Source organism: Podarcis pityusensis (genome assembly GCF_964106645.2).
Source record: "Podarcis pityusensis genome assembly, chromosome: 4".
Classification (NCBI taxonomy): domain Eukaryota; kingdom Metazoa; phylum Chordata; class Lepidosauria; order Squamata; family Lacertidae; genus Podarcis; species Podarcis pityusensis.
The window spans coordinates 4,920,510-4,933,810 of NC_138027.1; the positions used below are offsets into that span (position 1 = coordinate 4,920,510).

General features: G+C 48.1%; 1 protein-coding gene across 7 annotated transcripts in view; it reads left to right on the plus strand.

Moving 5' to 3' along the window:
• ARAP1 (ArfGAP with RhoGAP domain, ankyrin repeat and PH domain 1) overlaps positions 1 to 13,301 on the plus strand; it is a 149,993-nt gene that overhangs the window by 11,998 nt on the left and 124,694 nt on the right. The window contains exon 1 of one of the 7 annotated variants that reach the window (XM_081001767.1): positions 7,233 to 7,339. The exons of 5 other annotated variants lie outside the window; for them this stretch is intronic. The gene's annotated coding sequence lies outside the window, so the exon portion shown is untranslated. Of the gene's footprint in view, positions 1 to 7,232; positions 7,340 to 13,301 lie in introns of those variants that run through there. One more of the 7 variants, XM_081001765.1, reaches the window with a different exon arrangement.

Consider the following 13,301-nt stretch of genomic DNA (forward strand, 5'->3'; position numbering starts at 1 on the left):
ATGGTGAACAAGCCCTTATATAGACTTTTGAAATTGCCCACCTTGGAGCCCAAGACCACCCCCAAAAACATCATACATGCATCACAGAAGGAGGTGGTTTACAGCAGAAATCCTGTCTGCTGGGATACCTGATAATGGTCACTGGTTGCTTTACCTCTGCTTAAAAACCTCCAATGAAGGTTTTAAGGTCTCTTGTTGTGCCAGTTTGGTACGTTCCCCCCCCCATCCTCCCCCCCCCCAAAAAAAATTCATGTGCAAAGGATTTGTTGGGGCTGTTGGCAATCTTGTCAGAAGAAGATCCGTGGAAGATGGAGCCGGCTTGTTTTCTGCTGCTCCAGAAGGCAGGACTCGAATCCATGGCTTCAGATGAGAAGAACTGAGATTCTAAGATTCAGGAATAACTTTCAACTGTTCAGCAGTGGAACGGACTCACCCACATTGGAGGTTTTTAAGCAGAGGTTGGGTGACCGTCTATCAGGGATGCTTTAGTTTGAGATTCCTGCATTGCATGGGGTTGGACTAGATGACCTTTAGGGGTCCCTTTCAACTCTTAAGACTCATCAGATTCTATGATTCTAAGGTCTGGCATGATGCTCTCCCTTCTGAAACACAGGGCGCCCCATCAGTGCTGCCATTCCCCCAGCTCAGATAGACACACCTGTGAAAACAGCCTCCTTCCCTTGATCTCCTGACCAGAGCGTCCTGTTCCAATTGTTTTCATTGTTAACGCTGGTTCAGTGGGTTTTCTTTATTGTACATTTTAATTACGGATGGATGCTTCTAACGTTTCGATGGAATGGTTTTATTGTGCATTTTAACCACGTGTGGATGTATTTTTGTAATAGGCTTTTTACTTTGCCTGGAAACATCATCATTCTTATTAACTGCATTTCATTCACACACACACACACACACACACATTATTGAATCATAGAATTGTAGAGTTGGAAGGGACCCCTAGGGTCATCTGGGCCAACCCCTCCTGCAATGCAGGAATCCTGCGCACAGCCGTCCCTGGGTGGGCTTCAACCACCAACCTTCTAAACATCCTCTCTCTGACATTTGAGAGAGTGAAGAGTAACCTGGCGGTCATCTAGTCCAAGCCCTTGCAATGCAGGAATCGCAGCTACAGAATCCCTGACCGATGGCCAGGCATCCTCTGTTTAAAAGCCTCTAAGGCAGTGAAGGTCCTGTGTGAGTGTCAGGAGGTGGTTGGAGATGGATCGTGGCTAACAGATTGAGGTTGAATCCTGACAAGACAGAAGTACTGTTCTTGGGGGACAGGAGGCAGGCTGGTGTGGAGGACTCCCTGGTCCTGAATGGGGTAACTGTGCCCCTGAAAGACCAGGTGCGCAGCCTGGGAGTCATTTTGGACTCACAGCTGTCCATGGAGGCGCAGGTCAATTCTGTGTCCGGGGCAGCTGTCTCCCAGCTCCTGCCCTCCTGCCTGCGGACTGTCTCGCCTGAGTGGTGCATGCTCTGGTTATCTCCCGCTTGGACTAATGCAATGCGCTCTATGTGGGGCTACCTTTGAAGGTGACCCAGAAACTACAACTAATCCAGAATGCGGCAGCTAGACTGGGGACTGGGAGCAGCTGCCGAGACCACATAACACCGGTCTTGAAAGACCTACACTAATTCCCAGTACATTTCTGAGCACAATTCAAAGTGTTGGTGCTGACCTTGAAAGCCCTAAACAGCCTCGGTCCAGTATACCTGAAGGAGCATCTCCACCCCCATCGTTCTGCCCGTACACTGAGGTCCTGTGCCAAGGGTCTTCTGGCGGTTCCCTCCCTGCGAGAAGTGAGGTTACAGGGAACCAGGCAGAGGGCCTTCTCGGTAGTGGCGCCCGCCCTGTGGAACGCCCTCCCACCAGATGTCAAAGAGAACAACAACTGCAGTGGTACCTTGGGTTAAGTACTTAATTCGTTCCGGAGCTCTGTTCTTCACCTGAAACTGTTCTTAACCTGAAGCACCACTTTAGCAAATGGGGTCTCCCGCTGCCGCTGAGTGCCGCTGCACGATTTCTGTTCTTATCCTGAAGCAAAATTCTTAACCCGAGGTAATATTTCTGGGTTAGCAGAGTCTGTAACCTGAAGCGTATGTAACCTGAGGTACCACTGTACCAGACTTTTAGAAGACATCTGAAGACAGCCCTCTTTAGGGAAGCTTTTAATGTTTAACAGGCTACTGTATTTTAATACTTTGTTGGAAGCCGCCCAGAGTAGCTGGGGGAAAATAATAAATTCTATTCTATTCTATTCTATTCTATTCTATTCTATTCTATTCTATTCTGAGGAGGGAGAGTCCATCACCTTTGGAGGAAGTCTGTTCCACGGTCAAACAGCTCTTGCTGTCAAAAAGTTCTTCCTGATGTTTACTTGGGATCTACTTTCCCATAACTTGAATCCGGGTCCTAGCCTCCGGAGCAGGAGAAAGCAAGCTTGCTCCACCCTCCAGCCCTTCAGATACTTGCTATTAATATTCCTCCAGGGGCTCCAAGTGGCACACTTGATTCTCTCCATTCACCTTTTAGCCCCACAACAACCCTTCGAGGTAGGACAGGCCGAGAGGCAGTGACTGGCCCAAGGGCAGAGCGGAGCAGGCTTCATGGTCTGGGTGGGGATTTGAAGTGTGCACCACATGGAAAGGGATGTGGCATGTGAAATAACAACAACGGCAACTTGTGGGCATCTCGGGACCGCTCAGGAGCAAAGGAGGGCCAGGGGAAGGAGGGCATGGGAAGGCTGGATTCGATCCTTTGCTTCAGAATCCCAGTTGCTGGAAAATGCAGGCCTCTTGCACTCGGATCCTGCTTGCTGGCTTCTCACAGGCATCTGCGAGAAGAGGACGAGCCCTTGGCCTGATCCAGCCACCTCGCCCAGAGCCGAGCGCTCGCTGGCGGAACCAAAGCACAGAAATGAAAGCAGAGGCGTTGCTCCTCTCTCCCCGCTTCAGTAAGTGCCTGTCGTTTTTTCGCATGCATTTCCTGCCTGGCGCTGGATCATGTCTTAATGCACTTCCTGGAGCAGGAAACACGGGTCAAGGCCGTTGCCCTATCGGATCCGGCGCCCTGCAACACACAACTGAGCGGATCCTGACCCCAGGAGCAACAGCAGCAGCAAATGAACCAAATTGCATTATGTTCTGGAATATAAAACTTCCTGCAGTGAAGAGCGTTCCTTGCAGATTGAAAGGGGACGGAGGCCTAATCCAGCCCACTGGTCGATTCAATCTGGCCCTGGTGGCAGCTTATGTCCTTGGGTAAAATTCTAAAAAAAGTTCAGCACCTTCAACTCTAAAGAAAAGAGTAAATGCGAAAAAAAGCTCAACAATTTTGGGGTAAACTTCAATCTGAAAAAAGCTCAACAGCTTTGGTCGGCCCTCACGCATGTTCAGTTCATCAAATCTGGCCCTCTTTGAAAAAAGTTTGGGCAAGGGATCCCAAACTTTTTCAGGCCAGCACCCCCTTGGTTCCATCAACTCGTCCTCAGTGGGCCCCCCCTTACCCTATTACAAAGTGTTATTCAGAATAGCGGTTTGCACGGCCCAGTAAGGACATACCCTCCATCATTTCTCAGATGAAAATAGGGACATTTCTCATTTCCCCCCTCCAACTGGTAAAGGTAAAGGTACCCCTGACCGTTAGGTCCAGTTGCAGAAAACTCTGGGGTTGCGGCGCTCATCTCGCTCTATAGGCCGAGGGAGCCGGCGTTTGTTCGCAGACGGCTTCTGGATCATGTGGCCAGCAGGACTAAGCCGCTTCTGGCGAACCAGAGCAGCGCACGGAAACGCCATTTACCTTCCCGCCAGAGCGGTACCTATTTATCTACTTGCACTGGTGTGCTTTCCAACTGCTAGGTTGGCAGGAGCAGGGACCGAGCAACGGGAACTCACCCCGTCGCGGGGATTCGAACCGCCGACCTTCTGATCGGCAAGCCCAAGAGGCTCTGTGGTTTAGACCACAGCGCCACCCGCGTCCCTCCCCCTCCATCTTACCCTCCTCCTATTTTCTGCAGAGCATTTCCTATCAGAAGAAGAGTCAGTGCCATCACCAAGGGGACACAGCACACATACCGTCTTGAGAAAACCCCTTAATCCTGATCTTATTTTAATCTTTGGTAGAATCATAGAATTGTAGAGTTGGAAGGGACCCTGAGGGTCATCTAGTCCAACCCCCTGCAATGCAGGAATCTCAGCTAAAGCATCCATGACAGATGGCCATCGAACCTCTGCACTGGGCTGGGTTTTGGCAGCGGCAGCCATGCCGCTATGAGCTGCCCAAGGGAGGAGGCTAGCCACAGCCGCTATGGAGAGGCCATGAGATGCTCCCTCGCGCCCACCGTTGTTCCTTGCGACAAGTGTTGGCTCAACCTGTTCCCAGAGCTCAGCAGCAGCAGTAGCACTGGCAGAGGAAATGGGGACATTCCGGGATCAAATCAGAAGCCAAAATGGCTTTCGTAATTCCGGGACTTTCTGGGGAAATTGGGACATTTGGAGCAGTGCCAGATTTTACATTTGGAGCAGTGCCCCCCAGAAAATTTAAAAGAAAAAAAACCCTTGATGTACATTTCCAAAATATAAGATAAAAAACAAATAGAATAAAACCTAGATACAGCAACAGTGTTTTGTGTTGTGTAGTCTCCTATGATGTAAGCAATGCCCCCATCTGCTAGCCTGCTCCCTAAAGTATCACTGGTTTGCTTCTTTCTATATATAGGGTGCCTACATTCTGCATGGACTGTTTGCATAGAGACTGGTTTTTAGAGACTAGATGATGAGTCTCTGTAAATTGTGTTTCTAAAGGAACTTTTGTTATTGCCAAATGCCAATGTGTTTGCATTATTAAGTTTGTTATGAATCAAAAATCATTTTAACTTAGAGCTTAATAATTATTTCACTACTAATATACTTCTTAATTGTATTTCACTATTAATATACTTCTTAATTGTATTTCAGTTCAGCAATTACTTTGATAAAATACATATTGTGTTATGTGCAAATGGCTTTAGATACCTATTAGGTCCATAAATTACCATCTAGCATATATATTCAACACAAAAAACAGCGACCATTTGTTGTTGACGAAGGACAGCTGGACATATAAAGGGCCCCATTACCTCCAGTAGCTTAGGGCCTCATCAAAACTAAATCCAGCCCTGATTTGGAGGGTGTGCAACCCACCAAGGAAGACAATAATGCAATAAAATTCATAGCAGTAACAATTAGTTTCACCTGTCTTCAAAATCCAATTAGAGGTTGATGGCAAGGAAAAAGATGGTGTTGAAAGAGAATTTCCTGGATGCCAAGATCCAGGTTTGGGGCACAAACTCTTTGGCGAGATGCCCCAGTGAGAAGCTGGCAAGGAGGACTTGAATGCAACAGCATTTGCTCTCCCCACCTGCAGATCCTGGCAACAGGTGGCTCACCTGTTCAACAGGTGATTGTGGACGTAGAGCAGAGCCCTTGCGAGAAGCGCCGGCTTAGAAGGTGGCTGTGTTCTGCGTCGTTTTGTGTGGCTTGCCCGGCTTGTGGAGAGATCATCTCCCCCCACCTGTAGATCTCATGATTTTGTCGATAAGATTTGGAAGCAGACAGGCAGGGGCTGAATGGCTCCAGTGTTCAGCAGCTGGAATGTCTGAGCCCTCTGGCAAAACTCTTGGTCAGCGTCCCAGCCATCAAGTTTCCACACCCTCCAAAATTTCTGCAAAAAAATCAGGATACAGTCATTCCTTGGGTTACAGCCGCTTCAGGTTGTGTTTTTTCGGGTTGCGAACTGCTGAAACCCGGAAGTACCGGAATGGATTACTTCCGGGTTTCGGCGGTCGCGCATGCACAGAAGTGCTAAATCGTGCTTTGCACATGTGCAGAAGCACCCAATCGCAACCCACGTGTGTGCAGACTCGGGTTGCGAACGCTGCAGGTTGCGAATGTGCTTCCCGCACGGATTACGTTCACAACCTGAGCATCCACTGTACCCTTAACAACAACATCATCAACAACGATTTTATTATTTATACCCTTCCCATCTGACTGGGCTGCTCCAGCCTCTCTGGGCGGCTTCCAACATAGATAAAAACATAGTAAAACGTTAAACATTTTAAATACCTTCCCTAGGTGGTTCAAAGCCTTCAGATGACTTCCAAAGGTTGTCTAGTTACTTATCTCCTTGGCTCGGGGGTTGCATAACTCCACACCCTCCCAACATTTCTCGGAAGAAAATAGGGACGTCTTAAGGGAAAACGGGACATTCCAGGATCCAGTCAGAAACTGGGACGGCTTCTGTAAATCCGGGACTGTCACTGGACAATAGGGACACTTGGAGTGTCTGCATTGGGTGTGTGTGTTTGGGTGTGTGCTCAGGAGAACATCCTCGTGAATTGTCCCCAAATCATCAACAGGGGTCAATGGAGCCGCTTGGAGTACTGTTTAATAGCTGTTCTTTAGGAGTTCTGTCTTGAACTGCACCCTTTCCCCCAGTCCCCACAACATGTTTAACTCTTCCGTTCCTCCTCCTCCTTTTTAAAAATAATTGATTTTGTTAACAACAAAAAATGTACAAACATAACCCCCCAAAAAAGAAAAGGAAAGAATCAAAAATTTGGACCGTGGAGTGTCATAGTCTGGAAAAACAAGTCCAAAGATGTAGTTCAGTTCCAAAGGCTTAATAAAGTATTAACTCATACAGGGATTCTCTTTACAAATAAGAAAGATGCGACAAAATAAATCCATTCTCCATCTGTGAGCGCCATCCTTATTGAGAATAAAGTTTCTACGGGGGTCTTAAATGAGTTTGACATTTGCATATACTGGTGGCACTGAATGACCGTGTGGCTCAAAGTTTGTTGAAGAAAGGAAATCCACCCACATGTGATATCTCTGTGTGTGATTCAACCTCTGCCTTTTCGATTCTTTTAGTGTAGGCGATACCTTTTCAAGAAGGGCAATTTGCCAGAGCCGTGAAAACCAGCAGTCCAAACGATTAGGATTAAAGGTCTTTCAAGGGTTTGTTTCTTCAGATCAGTTTCACCCATCAATCATTTTTTATTTTATTTTATTTTTAAAAAAAGGCTCTTCTGCATTTCTGGGGCCTTAGGAGACAGGAATGCCCACGCGCCGTCCTTCCTTCTGCTATGAGCTAATTGCAAAACGCTTTCTGCCGAATATTCAATCTCCCCCCCCCCCCCTTTCAAGTTCCTCATCTGCAATTTCTGCAATTGGAAAGGTCTCGTAAGCAGAAACTCCCTCACTCTTGACGGAAGCACAGCAGCCTTCAGTAAAAGGGGGCATGGATAGCTCAGACCCACTCAGACATTGCCAAAGGAGGTGAAGCCCAGAGGTTGGTGCCACAGTGCCTTTTTTTCTTAAAATAAACATTTTGGGGGAATCTTAGGATGTGCTACCCTGGGGCTCGAAGGATCTTTGGGGCGAGTTTGTTTGCACCTTTCTGTTCAACGATGGCTTTTCTTCCTGGTGGGTGTTCGGGCTGGCATGATCTTCGGACTGAAAATGTGTAAAAGAGGGCATGGGCAGGAAAATCTCAACGGCTGGGAAGCGTCTTTGACCCGCAGTTGCTCTGGGCAAATTCCTAAGGAATATCCTGGGGTTTCTCTTCTGGCGCCTTTGTTTTGGTTCGTAATATGTGGAACTTGGCAGAGTGGTAAGAGCCTTGGGTGGAGAAGGTTCACTCGCCCGCTTCTCCAGACTCTTTGCCCGAGAGAGCCACTGCCAGTCAGAGTAGGCATACTGAGCTAAACAGGCCAAAGGTTTGACTTGATATAATGCAGGTTCGTGCGTTGCCGGTTGAAAGAAAAGCTGGCTTTTTGCAGCTGATTTTGCTACCCTGGAAATTCCTTGCCTGATTCACTCACATAGGAAATACTGGATGAAATTTGTCGCAGTGTACTTTAGACAAACGGTTTACTTTAGATGAAATTTGTCGCAGGGCTCTGTTTGGGCCAGGAAGTTTGCCCCCTGCAATCCTCGTGATCTCGTGTCTTTCCTCCCACTGGGGAGCGTGACAAATATGGGACAGGCTGTCAGGCGGTGTGGAACTAGATTTTTGCAAAACTCTGCTTTGGGGAGACTCTGTTATTTGTTGTCCTCTCCCAGTGAAATTTGCTTTTTCTCTATTTTGGTTGCTTCTACATTGTGGGCATATTTTCACTTTCTGCTGCAGTGCATGTGTGTGCTCTGGAAGCCCGTCCTCCGCTGCCACCCCCCCCCCGGTGCCATCTGGCGTGTCTTAGCACACGGCACATCTCTGAATTGCGTGGGCTGTTCTGTGAACAGAAGGACAGAAGGACCATCTCCAGTCCTGTTCTCACAGGGGCCAACCAGATTCCCGTAAGCAGGATTCGAACACAGGAGCGACTCTCCCCTCCTTCAATTTCCAGCCACTGGCATTCAGACGCATTTCACCCTTTGACTTCTCCATAGTCATGGTGACTACTAGCTGTCCACTCAACTTTGAAAGCCATCTAGGTCACTTGTTGAATCCTGACAAGACAGAAGTACTGTTTTGGGGGCACAGGAGGCGGGCGGGTGTGGAGAACTCCCTGGTCCTGAATGGGGTAACTGTGCCCCTGAAGGACCAGGTGCACAGCCTGGGAGTCATTTTGGACTCACAGCTGTCCATGGAGGCGCAGGTCAATTCTGTGTCCCGGGCAGCTGTCTCCCAGCTCCTGCCCTCCTGCCTGCGGACTGTCTCGCCAGAGTGGTGCATGCTCTGGTTATCTCTCGCTTGGACTATTGTCATGTGCTCTACGTGGGGCTACCTTTGAAGGTGACCCAGAAACTACTAATCCAGAATGCGGCAGCTAGATTGGTGACTGGGAGCGACCGTCGAGACCATATAACACCGGTCTTGAAAGACCTACATTGGCTCCCAGTACGTTTCCGAGCACAATTCAAAGTGTTGGTGCTGACCTTGAAAGCCCTAAACAGCCTCGGTCTAGTAGACCTGAAGGAGCGTCTCCACCTCCATTGTTCAGCCCGGACACTGAGGTCCAGCTCCGAGGGCCTTCTGGCGGTTCCCTTGATGAGAGAAGCCAAGTTACAGGGAACCAGGCAGAGGGCCTTCTTGGTAGTGGCTCCCGCCCTGTGGAACGCCCTCCCACCAGATGTCAAAGAGAACAACAACTACCAGACTTTTAGAAGACATCTGAAGGCAGCCCTGTTTAGGGAAGCTTTTAATGTTTGATGCATTACTGTATTTTAATATTTTGTTGGAAGCCACCCAGAGTGGCTGGGGAAGCCCAGCCAGATGGGCGGGAAATAATAAATAAATAAATAAATATCCTGTGGGAGTGAGTTCCATAGGTTAACTCTCTGCTGTGTGAAGAAAGACTTTCTTTCATCTGTCCTGAATCTTCCAACATTCAGCTTCGCTGGATATCCATGAGTTCTAATGTTATTAGCGAGGGAGAAAAACGTCTCTCTCTCCACTGTGCAATGCATCACAGAGGCTAGCAGGCTTGTTGTGGGAGCCTCACGATGATCGTCCCCTGTTGTCCATCGCTAGCAGTTGGAACCAGTGCGAGATTTATGTATAAGCTTAAACAAGCTCTAGCTTAGGGCCCCACTCTCTTGGGGGCCCCTCCAAAAAATTAAAGAAAAAAACCTGGATGTACATTTCCAAAATATAAGATAAAAAACAAATGAGATAAAACCTACACATGGCAACAGTGTTTTGTGTTGTGTAGGCTCCTGTGATGTAAGTCATGGGCCCCGCCTTCTCCCCAAAATATCACTGGTTTGCTCCTTTCTATATATAGGGTGCCTACATTCTGCATGGACTGGCTGCAAGGCGACATGTGCAAATGGCTTTAGGTACCTATTAGGTCCATAAATTACAGTATAGCATATATTCAACACAAAAAACAGCGACAATTTGTTGCTCACAAAGGACAGCTGGACATAGAAAGGGCCCCTTTACCTTCAGTAGCTGAGGGCCTCATCAAACCTGAATCCGGCCCTGTTTGGGACCCAGAGGTATACTGCTCCCGCTCTGGAGGCTCCATTTGGTTAAGAGCCACTGACGTACCTTCTCTTTATTTATTTTGAAAAATGTGCCCAATCCCCCTTCATAAAAGTACTCAGAGTTGGGTTTGGCAAACTGCCCTTCTTGAAAAGATAGCTCACAAACGAAGTATATCGAAAGGACATATAATAGTGACAATTTTTAAAAATGGCATGATTTTATTTCTCAGGCAAATATTGAGGCAGGTGGTTGCTCAGTGCAACTCCCTCTTTGCCAGGCATCACTTTACAAACTTCCACCATGTGGCCTGCTCCTCACCTTTAACCTGAAAAGTCCGAGATGCTGCAACCTTTCTTCACCCCCTTTTCTGAAGTGGAATCTGCACACATTAAAAAACCATTGTGAAAATGCTTTTTTAAAAAAAGCGTTTTAAAAAAGATGTTGAATTTTCCGTAAGGCTCCCCATCGCCATCTACTGTCACATTGTATATTGCCCTGAAAACACACTTAAAATATTTTATTTGCAGCTGTATAGCTGAGTCCCAAGTCTAAGATACAGTATCCTTTTTTAGGTGAGGCAACCAGAACGGCACCCAGTATTTCAAATGCGGGGAAAACCCGGGAGCAGAACTGCTGGCATCTTTTCTCTCTCTCCCGGCAAGGCTGCTGAGCAGATTAACTCCTGAGCAACAAGCCAGCATTTTTTAACGCTGCAGCTTTCCTCCAGCGCTGCAACTTCTTGCCTCGAAAAGACTCAGCAGTCAGGGTCTGCTTGCCCCGCGTTTGCGGAAAGCGCTGGAGCTTTGTCGGGGAGAAAGGCAGTCGTGTGGACTAGGCGCTCCTGTTTGCTGTCATTGAGTTGGGCTGCTGGGCTTCCAGTTCCTTCTTGAGTTTGCTGTTTCAGCCACAGAGAGGAATCACACATGGAGCAGCTTGCGGTTAGCAAGTAGAAGAGGGAGACTCTGTTTTGCATACATTTTAAAGCCGCCTTTGGCAGCTTGGTGTTCTCCATAACACCTCCACGAGAGGTTCAGAGGGTGGCAACACGACAACGGGGCCTTTTCTGCAGTGGCTCCCCGTTCATGGGATGCTTGTCTGGTGCCTTCATTATATACATTTATGTGCCAGGAAAAACCGTTCCTCTTCAACCAGGCCTGTGACTGGTTAACGTCTGATACCCTTTTAAATGTGCAGACTGATCACAGAATCACAGAATCTTCTTCTTTGGCGATCCCTCGTAGCCGAGTAAGATTGTCTTCCATGAACACGGTTTTAACAATGAGTCCGTAAGTGACGGTGGAGGCCAATTCTGGATCCACACGTCCTTCCACAGTAGGGACATTGGTTTCCGGGCAGGAGTTGATCACAGTGTGGATTTACCAAGCATGCGTTCCTCTTAGCACGTTTCTCCCTTGCGTCCTGAGTTCGAGTGTCTTCAAAGCCCATGACACCTTTGGTCAAGGCTGTTCTCCAATTGGAGCGCTCGCAGGCCAGTGTTTCCCAATTGTCGGTGTTTATACTACATTTTTAAATATTTGCCTTGAGACAGTCTTTAAACCTCTTTTATTGACCACCAGCATTACGCTTTCCATTTTCAAGTTCGGAATGGAGTAGTTACAGAATCATAGACCACAAGTATCTTCTAGTCCAGCTCCCTGCAAATGCTGGAATCTTTTTTGCCCACCCTTGGGCTCAAGCCCATGACCCTGAGATGAAGAGTCTTGTGCTCTACCAACTGAGCTATTGTGGGAAAGGGGGATTATTGGTTTGCTTTTGCTTTTATTACGAAATTTGAGTTTCTTATATTGTAATTCCGTGTTGTGAACCACACTGAAATCTACTGGAGGGTAGCACTTGAAGCAATGGCTTCAAGTTACAAGAAACGAGATTCTAACTAAACTTAAGGAAGAACTTTCTGACAGGGAGAGCTGTTTGACAGTGGAATGGACTTTCTCGGGAGGTGATGGACTCTCCTTCCTTGGAGGTTTTTAAGCAGAGGCTGGCTGCCCATTTGTCATGGATGATCTAGCTGAGATCGGACTAGATGACCTGCTTGTCAGTTTCCCATAATGGGAATTTGTGTGGCCACGGTGAGAACATGATGCTGGACTAAAGGCCCCCGTGGCCTGATCCAGCACCCTGTTCTCTGCTTCTTATAATCATCTTTGAAGATTGTGAGATGCTGCAGGGTTCGTAGGCTGACATTCCTTTAGCCGCTTCTGGAAAAGAAGCTTCACCTGTTGGGTTGATGCCCGTTGAGGAGCAAGTGATGATCCCAAATATTTCTCCTTCTGAGACCTTGGCTGCCCAGAAACACTGTGAGGAAGAGAAGCAGACAGACACAGCTGGTGTGACGTTGTGCGTTGGATTCCCATGGCATGGCTTGCCGTGCCACTCGCTGCGCATATAGCAAGCTCAGAGACGCAAATGGGATGACAGGCCCTGGGTGGGATGGGGTACTTTGCGCATGCTCAGATAATGTACCTTCCTCCTCATTACTCAACAGCTTTCCGGGGCCGCGCCTTCTAATGTCCTGACACCACCTGGCAGATGAGCGCGTCAAATGCCACCAAGCGTATTTTTTTTCATAGAATCAGAATTGTAGCTTTGGGAGGGGACCCCCAGGGTCATCTAGTCCAACCCCCTGCAATGCAGGAAGCTGTTGCTGAACGTGCAAAAGATTGCATTTCTATCCCACGTTTCTTTCTTTACATTGCTCAAGGTGGCTGACATGGGCTTACCCCCCGCTCCTTATTTAATCTCTGGCTCAGGAGACCTGGGTTCGAATCCGCACCTAGCCAGGAAGCTCGGTGAGTGACATTCGGCCAGCCACTCTCTGCCTGCCTTACCTCACAGGATTGTTTTGGGAATTGAGGTGCAGTACAGGGGCTATGAATTATAATTATTACTATTGTTATTCAGCGTGCATACCAAAATGGCTACAGCTGTACAGTTATTTTAGGACAGTGTGGTGTAGTGGTTAGAGTGCCAGTCTGGGATCTGGGAGACCAGGGTTCAAATCCGCTCCCCACTCAGCCATGATGCTCATTGGGTGACCTTGAGGGGTGGCGGCTGTCACTCACTCTCAGTGTACCCTACCTCACAGGGTTGCTGTGGGGATACATGACTAAGTGGGGAAGTACCATCTACTGGCCGTACTCTTGACATGCCCTGGAGGCCTCTGCGGATGCCCAGGGCTGTCCTGCCCTTGCTGGGGACCAAGATGCGGTCCTTCTGTATTTGATGCTCACCCCCTGAAATGTTCTCTCTGATGTTCTCTCTCTCTCTCTCTGCTTATTTGCTCCACACTCCCTCGCTT